The sequence below is a fragment of the Macaca mulatta genome, chromosome 5 (assembly GCF_049350105.2).
Source record: "Macaca mulatta isolate MMU2019108-1 chromosome 5, T2T-MMU8v2.0, whole genome shotgun sequence".
In the NCBI taxonomy this organism is placed as follows: domain Eukaryota; kingdom Metazoa; phylum Chordata; class Mammalia; order Primates; family Cercopithecidae; genus Macaca; species Macaca mulatta.
In genome coordinates, this window is record NC_133410.1 from 12,706,562 (window position 1) to 12,731,135 (window position 24,574).

Here is a 24,574-nt window from a genome sequence, read left to right on the forward strand (position 1 = left end):
ATGTATTCATTGTTCCTGGAATTTTCCATTTAATATTTTCAGACCACAGTTGACCATGAGTAACTGAAACTGCAGAAAGCAAAACCTCAAATAAGGCAGGACTGCCATGACGGTGGGGCTGCAGAGTGTTACACAATGTTAATGTGAAAAGCGGGTATTGATTTTTCCCTTGAAAGAATTGTTACTTGCCCTAGGGTCAGGGCATGGAGGTGGAGTGGTACAGGGGGATGGTAAGGCAGAGAGGGAGAGGGATGGTTCTGGGACATTTGGCAGAGAATGGAAACTTCAGCTCCCTGCCAGGCTGGGAGTGTTCTAGGGCAGGGGTGCTTTGGAAATGGTGGCTTTGTGAGAATGTATTACCTTGAGGAGCTGCAGAATTCAAGAGAGTGGCCATGTCCTAGTTAGTGGGAAAAAGGAGGAGGTGTCTGGGGCAGCAAGACAGCAGTAATGTCAACTGAGATGAGGATTGGGATACATCAGCCCATGGGATATTGGGGTAGGAACTTCAGAAGAGGAGGGAAATAGAGTGGTGACGGGGGTTTGGTGAAGTTGGACCTATCAATCACATTAGTTATTAATACTTTATGGGATGGGAGAGTCCTCTGTGGGTAATCTGGAAGACTAATAGTGGTTCTCAAATTTTAGCCTGCACCAAAATCTCCTAGAGGACTTGTTAAAATAGAGTGCTAGGTGTGCCATCCTGAGTCCCTGATTTGATAGGTCTGGAACAGAGCCTGAGAGTTTCCATTGTTAACAAATGCATTTAAGAAATGCTGATAGAGCACTATATGAGAAACACTGGACTAGACAAATCACAGCCCACGGGCCTAATCCAGTCTACCTGTTTTTATAAACAAAGTTGTATTGAAACCATGCTTTCTAGTTTGAACTTTTTTTTTTCATAAGATGATACTCCTTTTATGCAAGTTCCATTAATTTTTATACATTTCTTTGCTCATAAGGTTTAAACTCCTGGTAGTGATAGCAATCAGATTTATAGAAGTAAGATTTATTATGAAGTTAGGTAGCCTGTGTCTATTAATGCTACTGAATTGCTGGCTATTTTGAAAATTGAGATGTCAATGTTACAGATGACTTGAAATACAAGGTATCTTTTATATGCTTATAAAGATGGAAAGAAGCTTTGCATTTAGCATTTTCCACTTAGTCTTTGTGAAAATTGTTCTTATTTTAAAAATAGCCTTAATGTATGTGCGTGTGTGTGTGTGTTTCCTGAATATTCTAGATGGTACATGGTATTCTGAAAACTGAAAGTCACACCTCCAGGAATAAAATTAGGAAAAGTAGAAATTGGAGGGAGATCTCTAGAAATGATGTAATATTATCTGAATACCTCAAATCCAATCCAGGTCATCTGGGTAGAAATTCTGGGATGGATTTATTTAAATATAAATAGAAATTTGTATACCTAAATAAAGATTGTATTCTACATTTGAAGAAAGAGGTTTTTTTTTTGTTTTTTTTTTTTTTGTTTTTTTTTGTTTGTTTGTTTTTAGAGTAAGAGGTGGTTGGCATGCATCTATGAAAGGAAGGAATTCAAAGTGTGTAGAATTGGCAATGTCTCTGGAGAGCATGCATTTGCTATTGGGTGCCAGCCATTAAGATGATCTCATTCATTTCTCCTCTGATTCTGTGATAGTTATTGGATCATATTTGCCTTCACATTTGGATTTGCCTATAGGAAGAAAAGTGCTGATTAGTAAATTGAGGAAGCTGTCTACTTGGTAGTTACATCTCTCCCCATGAATGATTTTTATGCATAAAACCCTAAGAGCTTGGTGAATTTTTAAACCACCCAGGATTCAGATCTTTTTTTTTTTGTACTGATAGTCACCTCTTACCTTGCAAGACTGAAGGCTGGACCCCACACTATGGTCAACAAATTGAAGTGTTGCTGTGGGGGTCCAGTCAGGGTGACCAGCTGACCTATCTTAGGTAACATTTAATTTTATTGGCCATATTTTAAATTTAAGTTGTCATTATTACAACTTAAATTGTAGAGAACGAGTAGAATACTAGTAAACTAGGAAAAGGAAGTCTTTCTTGTAGAAAACTAGGAAAAGACAAAGAAGTCTATTGACAACAGGGAATAGGCTGGAGATGAGGACCTGACCCAAGCTGGACCAATTAGAACCCTTCCTTGGGAGTTTTGAAGGTAATTGGTATCCCTCTCTTGGCTACATTGTAAGCAGATGTCTGGAGTAGGTAATAACCAGATCCTCTGTCTTGTTCATCAAGCCAATCTGCTAAGAAAAAAAGAAATCCACTAATCTACAGAGCGAAGCACAGATGAGGATGGACAACGAACACCCTGCCTGCAGTCTGCATATTCCCGAGGACCAGGTATGCTTGTTTCTACCATCATTTGATTAAGTGAAACAAATTCACAACCAATAAAAGTCCTATTTTTAATAGGATGTGCATTGTTACAGTAACGGAAGGAAACTAACACAGGTAGGGATTGTGAGGAATTGTGCAGTGTGGATAGGCATCTAGTGAATGTCAACATTTACCAGCATCATTTACCCCCTTTGTAAGCAAACAGAACATTGGCTTGACACGCCAGTACTGGCGTGCATCAAAACATCAATAGAAGTCTGATACTCTTCAAGCTAGGTAAGTTGTTCTTTTCATATTGGTGCCTCAGTTGCTCTAGAGAGGTCATGGACTGGATGGGGACAAGTCTTTTAAAACAAGAACTGTCTTGCTAGAAAGATTTGATTCAAGAATGATTTCTATGGAGTTTAACCATATGCCTCAAAAGTTGGAATTAGGCTGTTCATTTTTTAAGATAATAAATAAATAATAAAAGAAAAGAGAAGATATGCCTATTTCTTGAAAGAAAAGTGAATAAAAATACTCATCAGTGATTATTTTAAATAATTAATACTAAATTGACAATGGTACATTTTTGTATTTAAGTGAAGTGATTGTGGTTAAATGAATCCCTTTTTCTGTGACAAGAATAAGAGACTATGATTGAAAGTTGAGATTCAAATAATCATTACAAAAAGACTGAGTGACAGCTATGATTCTTCTTGATTGAGCGTAAATTTAAATTTCTACTATTTTAAGTTATTAGAAATACACTTTGATGTGGCAAATATGTTGAACAAATTATAATGGTGGTTAAACAATTTTTCATTAAAGCATTTCAACAGAGAAGGGAGAAGGAGATGCACTTTGCTTATATATTCACATTTTCTGTTATTAGGCAACCGGACAGGGATTCTTACCATCTTGTTGGTGCTCATGTAGATGTGCTTAGGATAGGAAGCCCAGTGGGCATGGACCCCAGTCTCTGGGAGCCAATGTGCTAATTGTAAGCATAAAACATGCTTCTTACATAAACAATACATATATAAAACACAACAGGAGTAGTTGGATAAGTAGAAATGAGGGCAAAGTGGTAGAAAATGATGTGCATTTATGTATTAAGTTGGTGCAAAAGTAATTGTGGTTTTTTGCCATTACTTTCAATGGAAAAAACAGCAATAACTTTTGTACCAACCTAATAGAAGGGTGGCTGAGATGGGCTAAGCTAACCAGTGAAACACTCTGGAGAAAGTGGCCTTGAACCAGGAAATGATGGGCTGAAGATAAGAACAAGTCGTAAGCAGCTTAATTTTCAAGATCAGTCATAAGAAAATATATATTCAGACGTTCATAGGTATATTCAGTTTTCTTAATTTACAGAAAACACTAGATAGCTCTTTGATTAATGAATGGTAGAGGAAATAATTTAAATGAAATCTAAAGCAAAGGCAGACGTGTTTCAATTTCTTAGACTAAATGTGAAATGTATTAGTATAAAACAGGAAGGATGGATGAAGAAGTTTTTTTTTACAGGCATAAGGATGAAGAGGTGAAGCCTGGGGTCTTTGAATTTCAGCTGTGCATTTCAGCTTTGCTATTTTCTAGCTTATGACCATGAGCAAGTTGCTCAACCTCTCTGTGCCATTTGTCTTGTGAAATTGTAAAAATAACAGAACTTGCCATAGGGTTTTAGGTACGGTTGATTGAGTTCACTCCTTCATTCACAAATATGTGTTGGGCTCCTATTATGTGCCAGGTGTTGTACTAGGAATGGGAGAGAAAGCAGTTGAGCAAAACAGACAAAGCCCTTTCCCTAATGGTGCTTCCATTCTAGTGGAATTACTAGTCAGAAAAGAAACGCACAAATAAAATATCAGATAGAGATAAGCACTCTGTAGAAGATTAAGTGGAGTGATATGATAAAGGGTGACTGGAAGCAACTTGCAGGTTAGGGTAGGCCTTTCTCACCTCCGAACATCACGTTGAAGTCAGCTGTGAGAAAATAAGGAGGGGCAGCCCTGGCAGGGAGAACAGCTGGTGCTGAGGTCCTGGGGCAGGAATCAGCTCGATGTGTTTGAAGAACATAAATAAGGTCATTGCAGCTGAGGTTAATGGGCAAGAGGCAGAGTGGCAGCGAATGAAATTAGATCATGTAGGTTTTTGAAAACAAGGATAAGGAAGTGTGTTTTGTACTAAGTGCAATGCAAAGCCCCTCAAAAATTTTAAAGTGGGAAGTGGCATGACTTCATAACAGATGTAAAGAGCTCATTTCCAGTCTTGGCACAAGATAAACACCCAAGTGTGTGTATGTTAGCTGTTGCCATTTCATTTAGTCCTCACACCAGCCCTATGTGATGGTTACTATGAAAGGAAATTATCCCAAACCTGAGCTGGGGCAGAACTTTGTAGGCTAATAGGATTTTCAGCCTCTTTGGAAAGGATCTAGCATTCCTGATAAAGCACTGGAGTATTTTACTGATAGTTGGTTTTTTCTTTTTTTTTTTTTTTTTTTTTTTTTTTGAGATGGAGTCTTGCACTGGAGTGCAGTGGTATGATCTTGGCTCACTGCAACCTCTGCCTCCCAGGTTCAAGTGATTCTCCTGCCTCAGTCTCCCGAGTAGCTGGGATTACAGGCACCTGCCACCACGCCTAGCTAATTTTTTGTATTTTTAGTAGAGAAGAGGTTTCACCATGTTGGCCAGGCTGGTCTTGAACTCCTGACCTTGTGATTTGCCCACCTTGGCCTCCCGAAGTGTTGGGATTACAGGTGTTAGCCAGCACGCCTGGCCTTTCTGATAGATTTTAATGAGGTTTAGAGTCCTTCTGGGAAGCTAGATTGGCAACACTCTGCTGTTATTTTTTAGATGTGTTCAGTAACCTTTAACCAGACATTTAAGGGCACAACACTCTTTAAGCCTTATGCTATCCTAATAATCTTTAAACCAGATATTCCTCTTTTCAAATTCTAGCTGAATAATATTTATTAAGTCATTTTTTCCTCCCAAAAGTAAATTTTTGAACTAGTTTTTTTTTGAAGTCTTTTCCCTTCCACCAAGCTTGAAATAAAATGTGTGTCAATGTTCCATTGAATTTATCTGAGAAACTGCTTTGACAGTATTATTAATATCACCATTTTACAGACAAGAAAACCGTAGCCTGTGCATTTAAGCGCTCCATCGTACCTACACCCAGGGAGAGCAAATTAAGCCAGCGTTCTAGGAAGCAACAAAGCAAGTCTGAACCCAAGAGGTCTCAGTCCCCAGTAAGAAAAGAATCACTCATTTCTTTTACTGGAATCCCATTATTACCTGTTTTATTTCATATTGATTTGTAAAGACTGGTAGTCTGTGATTCACTGGGGCCCTCTTTTTGCCCCCAAGATATATGTGTGCAGTTTACTCTCACTCTGCTTTCTAACTTTGAAAAGTTCTAATTTGCTCTTTCAGTAATGGAACCCAATCTTGACTTGGGTGAAACTTTTCTCCAGTTTATCAAGAGCCATTTAATCGATTTTTATGGTCTAGAGTGTCACTTCCTTGGCTCTTCAGCCCATCAAGGCTGGAGCTTTAATTCATTAGTGTGTATGGCTTATGCCAATCAACTCAACCAGATTGTGTGGGTCTGCTGAGCTGAAGTAAATTACTCATTGGTTCTTGTGAGAAGAACCTTGAACGAGATCACTGAGGGATGCTAAAACAATCTGGATGCTTTTGGACTGGAGAATGGGGGATCTCTTTTCTAACTAACAAGCATTATATTCTTAGAATGAAATCAATTCCGTGGTGTACTGGAGTCAGTTCAATCAACTCCTGTTACATTTTCAGGAAATTTGTGAAATAGTTCATGACAACTTTATAGCTTTAAAATGGCCATTGTGTCTGTATTTATGCCACAGAAACTGGCAAATGCCACGAATCAGGGCTTTCTTTCCCCATAGAGTCTGTTTTTAAACACTTAGCGATGTTACCCAAACAAAACCAGGGTTCATTTTCCTGGCAAGCAATCAACAACTCTCCACAAGAACACAGGTTTTGATCCATAGGAGTTTTATTACTCATCACAAGTAAGGAGAGCACTGGGAGCGTTCTCTAAAGCAGTGTCTCTGTGAGGGAAAGTGACAGGAGAGTTTTATGGGGCGATGGAGGGGGAGAGAATGTGTCATCTCATGCAGGGAAGGGGTCCCAGTGGCGCAGATGCAGTGAGTCATCATGCCAGTGCATAGGTCACCTGCTTTATAGCTCCTTCTGGGCGGGAGACATTAGCATGGTAATGAGGAAAGTTCACTTGGGTTCATCTATAAGTTGCCAGGGTCTGTCAGAAAGTGGTTTCAACTGACTAGGTGACTGCATTCCACACAGAGCCTGAAACAAACAGTTTGTAAGAGAGGGAGCTGTGTGGTTTGGTAAAGCCCACTGAGCTCCTATGGACTCTGGAGACCTAGCAGTACACCATTGCAAGTGCCTTGCAGGTTCTCCCTGCTTTCTTCCTAGTTATAGGACAAGGAGAAGATAGGGAAAGAGGAGAAACTGCCAATGGGCTTTTGGCTTCTTGCCTGCATTTTCACTGCCAGAAGTTCTGTAGTCAAATAGACCCCACACTCCTAGTAACAAATGAGGTTTGCTGTCATTTCCCCCCCTAGGGTTGAATACCAGCTCCATAGCTACTTGCTTTGGGACTTTGGCTGATCAGTTTATTTACATCTCTAGGGCTCAGTTTCATTATCATTACAATGAGAATAATACCACCAATCTCGTTGTGTATAGATGTATGTGTGTGTGGGTGGCGGGGTGGGGCGTGCTGGGGATGGGATGGGGTGGTAAATGATATGGTTCCCATTAAAGTCTTTGCTGAAGACTTGGTGCATTGGCTCTCCATAAATAATAGCTCTAATGATATTATTCAGTAAGTTCTCACACATGCTCAGAGGTAATAAAAGAAAAACTTCATCTGAATTAAATTTAAAGGAGTTTAATTGAGCAATGAACGACCTGTGAATTGGGCAGCCTTCCCAGCCAGAGTAGGCTGGGAAGAGACTCCAGCACAGCCACGTGGTGGAGAAATATTTATGGACAGGAAAAGGAAAGTAATGCCCAGAAAACGGAAGTGAGGTGCAGAAAACAGAAGTGAGTTACAGAATTGGATTGGTTACAGCTTGGTGTTTGCTTTATTTGAACATGGTTTGAACAGTTGTACATTTGCTTGACCAAAACTCGTGACTGGCACAATCGTAGGTTATGGTCTATTTACACCTCCACTTGTTATAGTTCACAATGTACAGAGAAATCCTTAGGCTGAAATTAAAGTATGTAAGGAGGCAGCTTTATGCTAAACTTGATTTAACAGAGGGCACTTGTAATCTACGATTTCATAAAGGCCTTTCTGGTAATGTCTGATGCCTCTGAACCAGCCTGACTTGTACCATTTTCCCCATGAGCTCTCTCTCTCAATATCTCGCTCTTTCTCTGCCTGTGACCTATGTGGGCTGGAAGCCCCAGTACAGGTGTGATTCCAGTACATTGCAAGTCTCACCAGGCACATATTTTTCCATTCCGTTCAGTGCCTGCCTTCCAGTGATACCCCAAGTGTATTGAGCTTGACAACTTTTTCAGCTATAAATAAGTGGTGGTTGGGGCGAAGGGGTGGGTGTGAGAAGAGACTTATCTTGAAATATGTTGATTTAGGCTGGATGGCTTTTCACTGACTTGCAGAAGTAGTATTTTGTGTCTCTATGCAAGATTCCCCCTGTATTTACTGCAAGGATGTTTTTATCAGGTTAAGGAGAAAGCTGAGGTTGGAGAAGGCGTGCTTTTCTGTTCCCTTTTATCTGTCAATTTCTCTCCTCATTCTGCAAAATCCCCAAGATACCATGTTAGAGTTAAATCAGTATATGATCAGCAATCAGACAGGCCTGAATATGACATGTGATTCTGCTACTTATCAGCTGAATGACCTTGTGATGGTCATTTGAATTTCTAATCTTTAGCTTCCTGATCTACAAAATGCCTCTCTCTCCCTTTTTTTCTTTCTCTCTCTCTCACTTTTTATCTGTCTTGGGCTAGCTCTGTACTTCACAACCTGGCTACACATTATATTTACTTGGGGAGCTTTTCAAAAATAGTTAATTCCTGGGCTCTGCTCCAAAAGACTGATTCAAGTGGACTAAGTTTCAGCACAAACATCCATCTATTTTGGAAGCTCTCGGTGAAGTACTATGTATAGTGAATGTTAGGAACTGCTGAGCTTCTCTTATTAAGCCTCTCTGGACCCCGTCTGGCCGCCATGCTCTTTACCTGGGTGTCGCTGGACCACAACAACTCATGTTAATACAACATACAAAACAATCCATTGCTAACAGTCACTTTGTAACTCCAGCCCTCCACCTGCTCAGATTGGCAGGCAGTGCAGTCATCTGTAACTTCTTGTCTTCAGGAGCCCTTTCATGGAATGTGCAAGAACCCCTGTTGGTGCTCTGCAGATGAGAAAAATAGCTACTGAGATCCTTGTTCACTTGCTGAAGCTGGAAGGCCTTGTGGTCTGGAGAAATGCCAACTTTTGCAGTGGTTCATCTGAGAACAGTGGATGCTGGTCTTTCTCTGGGTAATCCTTGGGCAAGAATACTCTCTCCCCAATTGGCCTGGGTTGCCAGGGAAGAGAGTATTCATCTGAGAAACTGCTTTGAGAGTATCATTAATATCATCATTTTACAGATGAACCTTAGAAATGGTAAGATGATCAATGTCATAAGAGGTAACCTGACCTGACCATAAGACCTGACCTTAAGAGGTCAGGTCTTCCACTTCACCTAAGTGAAGCCAAGCTTCCCAAGGCACAGCTCAGCACCTGGGGAGCCACATTGCAATGAGTTACAGCACCATCCACCTACTGCCTAGAACCACCATTTTGTTCCAAAAACGTAGGTCTGGGTTACCCAGTCCACACTCCATCTTCCTGTTGGTGATTTTCTTTCATTTCTTCCCTCCACCTGGCCCCAGGTGGGTACAGTCTTGTCCATCAGATGTGTTCTAATAAATAGTTAAATACCAAACCCTCTTCTTCCAGAAGCATCCTTGGTTCCTTCTACATATATGTGTAGATTCATATATGTAAACTAAGTATGAAAAAGGATCTTTCATCAGTTTACTTATCAGCTTCTTCTAAACCCATGCTCTTTCCAAGCTGCATATCCAATTTTAAAAAGTTCCTATTCCAAAACCAGCGGGTAGGAATGAAATTACTTTACCCAGGTGTAACTCAAAAGGATCACTGAGTGATTATTTCCAGAACAATGGGATGACTTGCTCCAAAGGTAAGTTCAAGTTTTCACCATGAACATATAAAACACCCAGGATTTCTTAGTTTCAACCAGTTTTAGGATTCAATCTCCGCTAGTTAAGTCATTATACGTAAATGCCGTTGATATGAATGTCGATCTCACAGGGTTGTTGAGAATAATACATGAGATAAGATGTAGATAGATCAATTTGTAATATTTTATTACTGACACTGTTGCTAATTGGCTAAGCTAATCAGCATCTTATTAGAATTGTCCCTTTGGGCAGTGAACATCCCTCTTCCTGTTCCTCCTGCGCCCTTCCTGTAGTCAGTGTGGTAGCTCTGACCTCTGGTCAGTACAATCCAGTGGATTCTAGATTCTCACCACATCACCACTAAGATTATGGTCACTTTAACCAGGGTGATGGGGCCTCTACATTGAAATGCAGGGCTGTGGGATCAGTGATACTTGCTGTCTTGCTGTCTCCTGCTTTGGTTATGAGAGAAATTCAAGAAAGCAGCTCTTGCTCAGGTAGACTTTGGGTTAGTTCCTGAGCTTTGGTTTTCCTCTGGATTGGCCTAAAGGTCTTAAGGGGTTGAGGAGAATACTGGAGAATGTCTGCTATCATCCATGTTCTCCAACAGAGTAAAGCCAAAACATTAAGTACTGGAGTTATTCAGTACTTGCCTTCCCTAAGGGAAGTGTAGTACTTACTGTGTCTTGATTCTCATGGAGCTACTTGCCTCTGCCCTCTGTTAGTTAGCAATCTGGAAGGGAGGAGGGTTGTACTCAGCATTTCTAAATAGACAATAGTTCTCCTGATTGAAAGGCTAAAACACTTCCACCCTGGAGTTTTACTGACCACTGATTTTTTTTCTTTTTTTTGAGACAGGGCCTTACTCTGTCACTCAGTGCAGTGGTGGTGCCATCTTGGCTCACTGCAACCTCTGCTTCCTGGGCTCAAGCTATCCTCCTACTTTAGCCTCCTAAGTTGCTGGGACTACAGGCACGTGTCACCACACCCAGCGAATTTTTGTATTTTTCATAGAGACAGGTTTTTGCCAACTTGCCCAGGTTGCCCATGCTGGACCATTGACATTTTAAGAAATGTATGCTTGTCCCTAAAAGGGGAGGTCAGTTTGGGATCCTCCCTCATGGATGATGTGAGTTTGATTACGTAAGGGGACTGGTTTATCTCTCTTATGGGTGGTCACATAATATTCAGGAGGTGTACTGACTAGGCTCAATGATTGACTGGGTGAAGCAGGAAGGAGGAGGGGAGCTATCCAGGTAGACAGGTTTTCTCTGGAGCAAGAGTTGGTTGCCCTCAGCCAGCAGGTCAAATCTCGCCTGCTGTCAGCATTTAGTAACTTTTTGTTTTGAAATGATTTCAGACTCAACTGCCACCTGTGTTATAAATAAAGTTTTCTTGGAACATTACAACTCTTACTTGTTTACATATTGTCTATGGCTGCTTTCATGCTACAGTGACAGAATTGAATAATTGCAATAAGAACTTATTTGTACCCTTTGGCTCTTTATGAAAAAAGTTTCCTGATTCCTGCTCTAGAGTCAAAGATGCTTCTCAATCAAAAATACTCCCCCAAATTGCTGTATGTTTCATAATCTCCCTCACTGTGACCCAAAGGCCACAAAACCCTTGTAGAATCAGAGAACACAGGGTTGGAAGGGGGTATTAGTGGTCATTCAGTGCAATTCCTCATATAAGGCCAGAATCTCCCAATGGTGCCCCTTCAAGCAATCGCCTAGTGATGGAGGCATATCATTGTGTGTAGTAGTCAGCTCAGCTTTTTTGGGGAAGTTCTGGCTGTTGGAAAATGATTTCTTATATTGAGCTAGGCTGTGGTGGATGAGAAAAACTATTAAAGTGTTATTATTTATGACCCCCTCTCCAGCCTTTGAAGGAGGAAGACGTCATCACCAGCAGAATGGGCTGTACCACCTGTGTTGTGTGGATCAGCATGATGGATGGAGAGGAGACCTGAAGATGCTACAATGGCAAATTTGCTCTACATGGAGATGCTGGATGTCCCTAGACATAAAGACCCACAAAAGGATGCTGGAAGGGCGTGGCTGGACAGGGGTGGGGTGAAGGAGGAGCTGCAGATGAGGAAGGAGTCAAGGTGTAGAATTTGTCTCAAATTATTCTTCAAAGCTTCTCAGGTAGGATTTGAGCATTTGGGTGCATTTCTAGATGCTTCAGTCAGTTGAAGAAAACTGGGGAAACAAAGGTACCCACATGACGTGGTGCATTTTGGTTGTGTCTGTCACCTTGAGGCTCCCATGCATTGGTCTTCTATTCTCAGTCCAAACAACTTTCAGCCCAAGTAGCACCCTAGCAATTAATTGTCCAAATTCTACCTCGTTGTCTTTCTCCCTAGCCACAGATTTCCTCCCCTCTCAGCTCGAATATTTCTTCAAACCAGCATGTGTGGCGGGAGAGAGGTGGAGGAAGGCTATGTGCCATCTTTGTGGCCCATGTTGAAGGTTTTCCAGGGTACAGGGTAGTGCCACGATCTCTAGATGTGCATTAAGGGCTCTGGCTTCCACATCTATTTCTGCAGTAACTTTCTGTGCAACCTCTTGTCATCATTTCTCTTCTTCATACTTTAATTTACTTTTCTGTAAAATGAGCTGGAGCTGGAACAGAGTTTCAACTTTTTTTTTTTTTTTTTTTTTTGAGACAGAGTCTTGCTCCTTCGACCAGGCTGGAGTACAGTGGTGCAATCTCAGCTCACTGCAACTTCTGCCTCCTGGGTTCAAGTGATTCTCCTGCCTTAGCCTCCCGAGTTGCTGGGACTACAGGCACACACCACCACACCTTTCTAATTTTTTGTATTTTTAGTAGGGACGGGGTTTCACCATGTTGTCCAGGCTGGTCTCGAACTCCTGACCTCAGCCGATCTGCCCACCTTGGCCTCCCAAAGTGCAGGGATTACAGGTGTGATCCACTGTGCCTGGCCTCAAATGCTGCTTACTGAGCCTTGAGCCAAGTGACCTCTGGGGTCTTGAGCAAGGTGAGCAGCAATGTAGATGCTAAAAGGCCAGATTTCCAAGCCGCCCTGGGCAGCTTTCTTCAAAGCAGTTATCTATTGGACAGATTGGGGTCCATTAAAACCCCGAAGTATTTCCACTGCTAAAAAACAAGCCTAGAATCCAATGAACTATCAGTCTTTCTCAGTGTGTGGTGCAGGTCCCACTAGGGAGATACAAGCTTATGTATGATGCATGGATGAACATTTTAAGTTTTCATAGTTATGTTTATTTTAAAGTCTATTAGGAAAAAAATATAACTATCACATCAAATGTGTGATTTCATTGATATTGATTAAGATGAAGCTACATTTAATTGAATAAGTGAGCTTACTTGAAGAAAGAGAATAAGTAAGTAATAGTTCAGGTGGTATAGGATTATGGCCAACATGATTAACATTTGGGAAAATGGGCAAAGCGACCTCCACAGGCCCTCCTGGCTGTGACATTCTAGCATTCCTCCTCCTCCCCATCTTTTCTCTTGTTTCCTCTCTGTGGTCATGTCCTCCTCAGCGGAGACGGCATTATAATGTGTACTTTCAGATTCAAAACAGTGGCCTTGACATGCATGAGGTCTGCGCTCTGTGAGTCCCCTTGGCCCTCCCTATGAGAGCTTTACTTTGGTCAGGGGGCAGCTCTGTTTTCCTACCTTCAGTTTCTGATGAGGTACATGAAACCCACAGGAAGCAAATCAAAATGAAAGCAAGAAAAACAAGGCTCGGCAGAGAGCGGCTATCTGCACTTCACTTGGGATTAGAGAAGGCGCTTTTGGCTCCATTAGCAGAATACCTAATGTGCTTGTGTTTGAAGAAGCAAATCTGCAGAATTAGCAGCCAGTGAATTGTTAGTCTTGCAGGCTGTTGATTCTGTCTTGCTCTTTTTTAACCATCAGAACTCACTTAGTTTTATTTATTTTTTGGCATGAAATAATTTCCTATATCCTTTTTTTAACTCACTTCTAGTAGGATAGCACATCTATTTTTCTCGTTCTGAATTCTGGATGATTTTATTGTTGAGGGAAGACAGTAGATATTGCATATCTACTTTCTTTTTTCTGTTATTTATTTGTTTATTTTTTACAGTTTTATGTAAACACAAAGCAGGCCCATGAGCTGCCTACTCATTTTCTTCACTGCACAGCCTGGCATTGGGGTTGGCGACTTGCATGGCCAGCTGGGTGGCCCTTTCCATGATGGCTTTGCAGTTCTTGGAGGAAACATTGTGATCAGTCTCAGCACAGTAAGATTTGTTGCACATCAACGGTACTTTCAGCTCCTTGACGTTGTGAACCAGGAACTTCTGGAAGCCACTGAGGAGCATATGCTTTGTTTTTTTGTTGCTCCCATAACCACTGTTGGGCATCAAGATCTGGAGCTTGAACCTTCTACGAACCTTGTTGTCAATACCGCTGGATTTCCGCCAGTCACGCTTAATTTTGATATATCAGTTTGACTGGTGCCCAATGAACTTCTTGGTTCTCTTTTTGACTATTTTGGGCTTCACAAGGGGTATGAAGGCGGCCATGATGCTGAGGAGGTCATGGCTGCCACCTCCATAGGCAGTGCCAAGGAAGAGAGAACATACCTACTTTCTAATGTTGGACTTGCACTGTGTGTCCACAGTTGATGAAGTGTGGCATGCCATGGTGGACAGACCTTGGGAATCTGGGGCAGACAAACCTGGATTTAAACTTGGCTTAACCATCTGTCATCTGTGGACAGGCCTTTCTTATTTAAATAAGCTTGATTTTTTTTTTAAAATTTCTTAACAAGAATTATGCTTTTTTTCCCCCACAGAATTTTTTGTGTGTGGATTTAAGAGGCAATGTATAAAAAAAACTCCAGCTTCAGTGTGTTGTTTAGATGTGTAATAAATATCAGCTCTTTTTTCATTTCTCACAAGCTTGACAAGTGCTTGTACTAGATACTACAGCCAAAGCAAAGATGAATATGACATAGGCCAGGATGGCAAATAAGTTTTCTTTCATGCCCAGCTCTCATGAAGTGGTGAAGCCTCAGGGAGTACTGTGTTGAGATGGATTTTAAGGGTCAGCAGGGAAGAGTGGTGTAGTGGATGAGCCATATCCTTCAAGGCTCAGGAGGGGGCACTGAGGAACACAAATGTCACAAATTTGCCATCACTGACACACCTCTGTTTTGGGAAGTCAGAGCAAATGGAGTGTGAAATTTGTGTAGAAGAAATGAATAGCTATTGAACATAAGGAGAGTGGTAGACACTCTTACATGTGTTATGTCTTGAATGCACTCAGCAAACTGTAGAGGAATGAATTACTCTTTGCAGGACAGTGCTCCAGGTGGCCTTGGACCAAACCAGTTTTTACTCCTTTTCCACTTGTAGTTCTCAAGAGTAACTATAGAATGTGCCACGAGTGTAGCATCTGAGATAAAGGGGGAGATGGCTGGAACAGTCATCTCCTGTTCCAGTTCTGTTCCAGTCCTGCCCCGTCCTCCTAAAGAAAAAGGGTGTCCTCTGCATGTTCTCACTCATAAGTGGGAGTTGGAGTTGAACAATGAGAACACATGGACACAGGGAGGAGAATATCACACGCCGGGACGTGTAGGGGGTGGGGAACTAGAGGAGGGATAGCATTAGGAGAAATACCTAATGTAAATGATGGGTTGATGGGTACAGCACGTGTATACCTATATAACAAACCTGCATGTTCTGCACATGTACCCCAGAACTTAAAAGTATATGAAAAAAGAGAAAGAAACAGGGTGTCCTTCAGTGCTTTAGCCCAGCATGTCATGTGACCATAGGGAACACAACCCAGGGTGGGCTGCTTTCCCTGGTTCCTTAGCTGCGGTGCAAGTAGGGCACAGGCAGACGGAGCATCATCTGCCTTAGGAAGCTTTTCTGAGCCTTGGGGACGAGCTTAAAATGAATCCCAGTCTTCTGTTATCCTTGCTGCCTATCTATAAGTAATAAATCTGCTTCATGTAACTTGTGTACGAATGTGTTCTGTCTCACTGCACCCAGACAAGTTGGCAACGAGTGCGTAGAGATCTGCTTCCCATTATTCTCACGCTGTATGAAAGAAAATGGAATCGTAGACAAGGTAAGTCATTTTCTCAAGATCTTACAAAGTAAGAAGTGGTAAGAAAAATCTGAGATTTGGACCCAGATGCCTGATTCCAGAAGCCTTTTGTTTGTGACTATTTAAACTCGGGTGTTCAAATGGAGTTGTAAAAAAGAAAATACTGAGGTAAAATGTAGGTACTTTAAGGTGTGTCCAAGTGCATTAGTCTTAAGTGCTCAGCTTGATGAACTTTTTTTTTTTGAGATGGAGTTTTGCTCTTATTGCCCAGGCTGGAGTGCAGTGGCATGATCTTGGCTCACTGCAATCTCTGCCCCCTGAGTTCAAGCAATTCTCCTGTCTCCACCTCCCGAGTAGCCAAGACCACAGGCATGCACCACCACACCCAGCTAATTTTTTTGTATTGTTAGTAGAGATGGAGTTTCACTATGTCGGCCAGGCTGGTCTGGAACTCCTAACCTCAGAAGATCTACCCACTTTGGCCTCCCAAAGTGCTGGGATTACAGGCGTGAGCCACTACACCCAGTCTAGCTTGATGAATATTTAATTAGTTTTATATACTTGTGTAACCATCACTCAGACCATGACATAGAACTTACCATTCCAGAAGCTTCTCTTGGGTACCTTCCTGGTTAAAAGTGTCTCCAGGAGGTGTGCTACTATTCTGATACTTACCACCATCAATTAATTTTGACTCTTCTTCAGTTTCATACAAGTGGAATTGTACAATATTTTCACTTTTGTGTCTGGTTTCTTTGTTCAACATAATGTCTATGAGATTCATCCATGTTGTCATGTTAGTAGTTTTTTTTTTTTTTTAGTTTACTTTGTAGTACTCCATTTTATGAATATACCATGATTTATTTATCTGTTCTCCTCTTGAGTGGTAATGAATGTTTCAATATACAAATAACTGGGGAATACTACACTCAAAGGCCCCATGAAATACACAGACATTTGTGACTGTATCCATAATCAGTACAAATGCGAAGTGAGAGGGGATGATCTGCTAATGCATATCATGTTTTGCACTGTTGTTGGTGATATGATTTACCAAATAGTGACCAACTCCTGGTAAAATTTATCATAAAATAAAGTGCAATCTTTCTTCAATTGACCCTGGAAAATTCACTGGATATTAAATGGTATAAGAATTTACTTGTTTTTAGTTGTAAAATGGAGCAAGGTTCTAGGTTCACATAACTTTTTCAACTACACAAATATCTTGTGGGATATGTAGGGCATCTACTCACCCTGGTCCTCAACCATGAAATATCATTGAGTGCCCTCTTATCATAGCACCAGCTATCCTCACAGTTTTCCAAAATATCTTTGGGTGTGGTGCCACCTCTGCAGAAGCCCTGATTCTAACTCAGCTCTCTCATTTTACAGATGAAGGAATCATCCCTTTGGGGAGGGAAGAATTACTCACTGGAAAACATAGGGATTCAAACATAAAGCCTGGACCAGGACCACAGACTTCTGACTCCTTAGGCTCAATCCCAGTTGTATCCACCACAGCAATTGAAGCCAAGGATTAGAGTCAGGTAGGCTTGGGATCAAATCCTGGCTCTGACCTTGGGAAAACTGCTCCATGTTTTCAAGCCTCTGTTTCATCATTTGCATAAATGAGATTAAAAATAGCGTTTACCTTAAAGAATTGTTATGAGGACTAAGAGAGGTTATGACTTTGAATTCCTGGCACATAGTGAACTCTTAATTAATGGTAGCAATTATCACACTGCTTATTCCCTGCTTTAAAGCTCATTCATTTAAATGCCAACAGAAATTGTCATATCCTAGAGAACTTCTCTACTTGAACTTTTTTCTCTGTGGAGAAACACTTGTTTATCATTTGTTTCCAATACTTCAAATCATTCCTTTCCAGGACAAGGCCTCCTTCTAATCTCCCCATTTTCCTCCAAGATGTCCCGGGCCACATTTAAGGGAAAAATGTCTTGAGCAGAGTAGCTCGGAGGATTCTCATACCTTGACTCTTACTTAAAGAAAGGAAGAACCACCTTTGGGGCTTTGATTTGGTTTGAAAAGGCGGAAGGGAGGTGATATCAAGCACTTATTTTGAGCAATTATTTTGTACCAAGTGTATTGCAGGTGGTCTATTTTGTTGCATTCTCTCAAGAATAGTCCTTGTGAGGTGGACAGTTAAGGATCACCTCCATCTTATAGATGAGAAAGTGGGCACTCTAAGCTGATAAGACCCTTTCTTGAGGTCATACAGAGCCAAGATTAAAATATAAACAAAAAATAAAATTCTAGAGCCCCTCCAAGCAACTGAAGGGCCTCTCCTGGCCCTTCTTGGCCAGGGCACTCCAAAGTTAACCTGAAAAACTGGTTCAGGCCATGACAGGAAGGGGTGTCAGACATGTCTCATTATACCCTCCTCTCTTTAGGAATTCAGGAAAAGTGACCAGCATTTAACATCAACACAGACCTTAAGTCTGATAAGAAACATTTACATTCTATTCTCTCTGAAGCCTGCTACCTGGATACTTCATCTGCATGATAAAACCTTGGTCTCCACAACTTCTTATTGTAACCTAGACATTTCTTTCTATTGATAATAACTCTTTCAACCAATTGTCAAATCAGACAAATTTTAAATCTACCCACAACTGGAAGCAGACCCCCCAGTTTCCCTTTTCCGAACTGAAACAATATGTATCTTAAATGTATTTGATTGAAGTCTCATGTCTCCCTAAAATGTATAAATCTAGGCAAAGCCCCAACGACCTTGGGGTCTTGTTCTTAGGGTCTCCTGAAGGCTATGTCACGGGCCATTGGTGACTCATGTTTGGCTCAGAATAAATTTCTTTAAATATTTTAGAGTCTCACTCTTTTTGTCACCAAAAATCAGCTCTCTGACACTGTTGTGATTTGGGTTCTTTCAAAAGCAGATCCTGAGACAAGGGTTTGAGTGCAAGTGGGAGTTTGGGAGGTGTATTTATCTTTTTTAAAAAATATTTTTTATGCCTGTCAGCTCTGAATGGACCCTTTATTAATAATGTATGTTCTGGGACTAACAAAGGCCTGCCTTTGAGCCTGTCTTCTTTAAGTGCGCGCGATGCTAGGCTTCCTCAGTAGAGGGCGCTGGAGGACACCACAGCTGGAGGACGGTTCTTGCCGGTTGTGCGGCGACAGCGGCTCAGTAGTGTGGGTGAGCAAGGACAGCGGGTGGAACTGGTCCTTCTGTGACTCTGCAGCCCCGGCTTGGTGATATTTTTTGTGCAGCCCTCTTGACATGGAAAGCAGAGCCCCCCAGCACAGAATGAGCGCTCCGAAGGGCTCTTGCCCTTACCGGTGCCCGGATTACCTTCCCTTTCCCTGTTTGCTGCTCTTGGGCCCGGAATTCAGCCTCCCTTTACAAGCTTCTGCTCGGCCTGTGTGCAGCTGCACTTAGCTGGCAGGGTCACGCGTTGAGTAGCCGCTACTTCTGCAGCCTCCAGCAGCCCCCGCCAGCTCCCGGGCTCCAGCCCTCACCATCAGTTGCTGACTGGCTCCCGCTGCACTCCGGAGGCTGGCTGCGCTCTGGTGGTTCCCAGCAATTCCAGGCCAGCTCCAGGCTGGCCAAAGCAGCTTCCCTGCTGTCTCGTGGGCTGAACCTCACCGTTTCCCAAGAGGTCTGAATCCCTCTCAAGTTCATCTTTTCCTAAGTTCTCCCTCTCAGCTCTTTTCCTAAGTTCTCCCTCTCAGCTTTGTAGTTTCCTTACGTCTATACTCTTCATAGTAGTCCATGACTCTGTGTTACATTTGTCCTATTGAACTTACTGTGTGGTTTCTGTCTCTTGACTGGAGCAAGGCTGTCACAGGAGTCAATCCCGGAAAAATGATGAGAGAGTAGGGATGAGAGAAAAGCCAATAAGCAGTATGTTAATGAGTAGGTCCCACCTGGGGCTCAGTTGCACTGGTGTCCCTCTGAGAGTATGGGCACCACACACTTTGGGATTGCCCCAGCAAGGGGCAAGCAAGGGAACTGGGTGTTTATCCTCCGACTCATTGCTTGAGGCTTGCTCTTGGGGATGGTAGCTCCCTGGAACTTCTGTCCTGCCCTGCATATGTGGACTGTGCAGGGGATACTTCTGTGGCCAGAAAAAGCCCTTGGGCAGAGAGAAGCAGGTTCTTGATGCTGAGATGTCTGCGTGCTTGGGAGTTGACCACTGCAGCTGCAGGTGACCTCTGGGGTGGGCCAAGGGGATGTAGGTGGGCAGTGATGCATCTGCTACAGACATGTTGTAGGATGTGGGGCAGCAGAAGGAAACTGATAGCTGGATGCCAATGAGTGGCCCAGATTGATTCAAAGGTAAATTTGCTGGAAGAAGTCTGCTGCAGAAGATCAGATGCTTTCCTGACTGGTGTAATTTAATTGTATGGTCAGTGTTTGCTATGGATAATTGGTTTTTTCTTTGACCTTCACAATCTTGCTGGCTCAGTCACACTGGAAGACACTTTTCTAGCTCTCTCAAATGCAATAAGACTAACCTGGCTTCCACCAGGAGCTCGCGGGCTTGCCATTTCCAGGAGGTGCCGATGGCTGTGGCATGCAACCAGCAAACGGCAGTGGTGTTTGGATTTCCCATTTTGCCCTCTACAAGAATATTTCAGCTGAAGCAAAAGGCTTTTTCCTTTACTCTGGGTTTTTAAATAGAAATCTTGGTTGCATTAAGCACTTTTAATTCTGAGCATTAGACTGTAAAGTTCAAAGCTCTGTTCTGCTCTTGAACACAATGGATACCAAGGCAAGAGAGTCTAATAACAAGGAATACCAGAAAAAAAAAATATAGGCAGGAGACAAGTTTATTGCGAAGTGTTGTGAACAGTATTTGTGATTAATGTGGACCGAAAAAGGCTATTTCTACATTAACATCATTCACATCTGCAATAATTTAAACAACTTATCTGATTTCCCCAAGAGGGGATGTGTTCTTTCCACATATAACATGCTCAGGGAAGGAAGAACAAGGAAGCTTACTCTGCCCTGAAACATATCTGGGAGAGCTTTTCTGCTTTGGAAAGATCACCAAGTTATGTTGTTAAGTGACAAAAACAATGTCCAGAAGAGTATCAAATAGCTAATTATTGTGTAAGAAGGAAAAAAGGAAGACTACATAGTCACATTTACTTATATTTATATGAAAAGCTAATAAAAGTAGCTAGGTATACGTAAGGCAGTCAGAAACAAGACTTTTTAATTTATAACTTTTATATCATTTTAATTTAAAAGTGATGCTAATATATTTCCTGTTAAAGAAACAAATAACAACCTGCCCAGTGGAAAGCATCATCATTGTAATAATGTCCTAAGATCATTTTTTATGACCTTTGAAGGTAACTTAGGATAGGGAAATGCGTTCCATAAAATTCAGCTACCTGCACATAGCAAATCCTTGGCAAACACTTGGAATAGGGTGAAGGTTTTTGTGTGACCATGGAATTTTTTTTTTGTTTACATCTCTGCTGCTATTCGCCATCCAGGCAGCAGGGGGAGGTGTTTCTCTGTTTTTCTTTGCGCCTCCGGCGCCTTCTCCCCAACTTCATATGCAAAACTGACCAAGAATTCTCTAATTCAAATCTATGCATGAAATGCACCACATTTTCTAGATTCATGTTGTTACTCTCTCATATCCAAAATCTTTGGGAGACTTGGAGCTTCCAGCAGGCTGCTAATGATTATTCAAAAGGGGTTGATTGTTGGGTTTGCTGGTGTAAAGTTTATCTTCCCTCTTCTCTGTGCCTCTCCTTGTCACTCCACTCAGCCTTCATACATCACTTGCCATAATCGAGTCACAGAAAACAAAACTTACATTATGGAAATTCACAGTCTTTTTTCCATTTTACAGATGAGACTCAGGATTTAGAAGGCAAAACAAACAAACACACAAATAAAAAGGAGATTAATTTTGGACCTTCATGAATGGTGCCAAAGTGAAAAAAAAAAAGGTAAAAGAGGAAGGGACTGAGTGTTGGATGAATGTTTATCTTGGTGCCTGGTACCATACCTGCCTTACACCCTCAGAACACAAGGAAGGGTGTGTCACTAGAGCCATTTTGCTAAGGAGGAGATTAAAGCTCAGGGGGGCTGAGCAACTTGCCCAAATTTGTGTTGCTGGAAAATGATAGAATTGGAATTGGAAGCCATACTGTATCTAAAGTAGAGATGTTTAAATATTTTCTTCCTATACCACACAAAATAAACAGAAGGCAGTGTCTCTCTCTCTCTCGTCCCTGTCCGCCCCCCAGTCTCTGTACCTGTTTTCTCACAAGGGTGTACCACCTGCTCCCTACTCCACATTGCGTCTATGAAGAGAGAAAAGGAAAAAGAAAGTTGCTTCAAGAGCTCCCCAAATGCTCAATGGAAGCTGCTCTTTGTTGTACATGGGCAGTGATTTCTTTAGAAAAAGTAGTGACGTAGACCTGCCTGAGGTCAGTGATTCCTAGAGCCATGGACTTGGGGAAGTGCCAGGGAAGCATTGTGCTGTTTAAAAACTTGTTTTGGAGCATGTGCTTGTGTGTATGTGTATTTCTGAGCCTATCTGTTTCTCGTAGGAGCTGCCTGGCAGTGGTCGCAGGTGAAGGTAATGGTGAAGAAGATGCAGATATTGGCAATTTGGAGCATTCGATGAACTAATTACAACATTAACCTAAAGACCAGTGGTGAGAACATTTTACCCAAAGTGAAGTTCTTGAGGGCAATCTTGGGTGGCACGTAGCCTCTGTATTAAATAAAATGGACATCCCTTGGGAGAGAATGTGGCTCTTTTCAATTCTGATTAGGGCCAAAAGAGTCTCCTTGATGCCAGCATGACCTTAGTGCCTTTAAACATAGACTGTGCTGCCATTTCCACAGAGAGGGACAAGCAGCAGGCTGGGGTCCTTGAACAGGCAGTGGGGCCCAGCCAAAATTTTCTTAGATTGCTTTATTTTCCTTTAGTTATGATTACATTTATAGCAAATGATTACGGTTTTTCTATTTGTGGTAATGATAAGGGATGTCTTTTAAATATATGTATTTAAGTAAAAAGGTCAATTTAAAGAAGAAAACAGTTGAGTGAATGATAGTAGTGTGGAGATGTGGCAAAAAGGATGAAAATGTCACTAAAATCATTGAAAGATGGGGGCTGGGTGCAGCAGTTCACACCTGTAGGCCCGGCCCTTTGAAGGCCAAGGTGGATAGATCACTTGAGCCCAAGAGTTCAAGACCAGCCTAGGCAACAAAGTGAGACCTTCTCTGTACAAAAAAATAAACAAAATCAGCCTGGTATAGTGGTGAGCACATGTAGTCCCAGGCACTTGGGAGGCTGAGGTGAGAGGATCGTTTGAGCCCAGGAGGTTTAGGCTTCAGTGAGCCAAGATTGTGGCACTGCACTCCAGCCTGGGAGATAGAGCGAGATGCTGTCTCAAAAAATAAGAAATAATTGAAATATGGGGATATAATAGTGGATTAGTTTTCAGCATATCTTCCATTTCAGACATTTTATAATTCTAATTCCATCATTTGAGAATCATGGGAAAATTAGAATCATGCAATATTAGAAAAGAAAGGGATAACTGAGTCTGCCCTCCTCATTTTACAGCTGACGAAATGGAAGCTTAGAAAGATGTGACCGGCCCAAGGTCACACAGTGTTCTGTTGGCTCACATCCCATTTGTGTGTGTGCACGGGTGTGTGCACACAGGTGTGTGTGTGCATGTGTGTTGATGGGAATGGGGGAAGGAAGAGAGCAGGAGGGTAGCCTGAATATAGAACCGCCTGGGCTTTAATGTAATTCAGGTTGTCTTGGCACCATGGAGGGAAAGAGGGAAGACAGAGGGAACAATCTTGGAACAAAATGAGAACTCCTAGATAACAAGGGAGGGGGCGGGGGAAATATCCTGAAAATCTAAGTTTCCTGTGTGTGCTACAGCAACAAGGGCAAGAGCTGGCGGATTTCCCCCAGTAAACACAGCAGTGGCGTTTTGCTGGGGAATGTGGCGTTAAATTCAATAGGTCAGCATTAAGCTTGAACAAAATGTGATGACTGATTAGGAAATGAATGGTAAGTCATGGACGGCAGATCCTGATTGTGATGATGCTTATCAACACCTCCCCCCACCCCTACACTGGAACAAACAAAGCTGCACAATGTCCTTGCAGGCTGACGAAACTGGACCCACATGTGCTGGTCCTGGGACAATTGAATTCTGGCTATGCCAGTCATCTATCAGGAAATTAGATGTCAAAGGAAAGGACCCAACGACGCTTCAGGGCCTGTGCTTCTGGGGAGGGGGTGCCCCTGCCTCCTCCTCACCATGAGGTCTGCCCTGAGACCTGCTTTCCTATTGAGATTACAAAAGTGAGATGTAATCCAGGATTAAAGCTCCTCTTTTTGGATGGGGCTGGGGCCCGATGCATGGCCCAGAGAGGAGACTTAATATGTTTTTGTGGAATGACCAGAAGCCTGGATAAATCAATGGGTCTCTCACCATGCTTGATGTAGAGCCAGAATTTGATAAAGGTTCATCTCCTGCTCATCGTCATCCTGTGTGAATAAGTCACTCAGTGTTTTCAGTGTCACTATTTCTTCATGCCTAAAATTCAGATAAGAAAGTGTCTCCTACAAATAGGTTCTTGGGATATGAGACAAAATGAGTCTGCTGAGTGTGATAGTTGTCTATTCATTCACTCATTAAATCGTTCATCCAACCGACTGCTATTTGTTAAGTATTTAGTAGGGCTGTAACATAGACACCTCCTTATAGAGGTTAAGATCTAGTGGGCAAGTCAGATAGCAATTATGTACATAAATAGATAACCAAGATAATACTTTCAGAATATCATACATGCTGGAATGAAATAG

The 24,574-nt window shown here is 42.0% G+C and overlaps 1 long non-coding RNA gene and 1 pseudogene across 1 annotated transcript; one reads left to right on the forward strand and one right to left on the reverse strand.

Moving 5' to 3' along the window:
- Positions 1-13,692: 13,692 nt before the first annotated feature.
- LOC114678247 (large ribosomal subunit protein eL32 pseudogene) lies at positions 13,693-14,336 on the reverse strand (annotated as a pseudogene).
- Positions 14,337-16,787: 2,451 nt separating this feature from the next.
- LOC106998263 (uncharacterized) lies at positions 16,788-22,483 on the forward strand. The gene is made up of 3 exons (XR_003729552.2): positions 16,788-17,269; positions 21,578-21,677; positions 22,284-22,483. It is a non-coding gene; the product is annotated as an uncharacterized LOC106998263 (long non-coding RNA).
- The last annotated feature ends 2,091 nt before the right edge of the window (positions 22,484-24,574 follow it).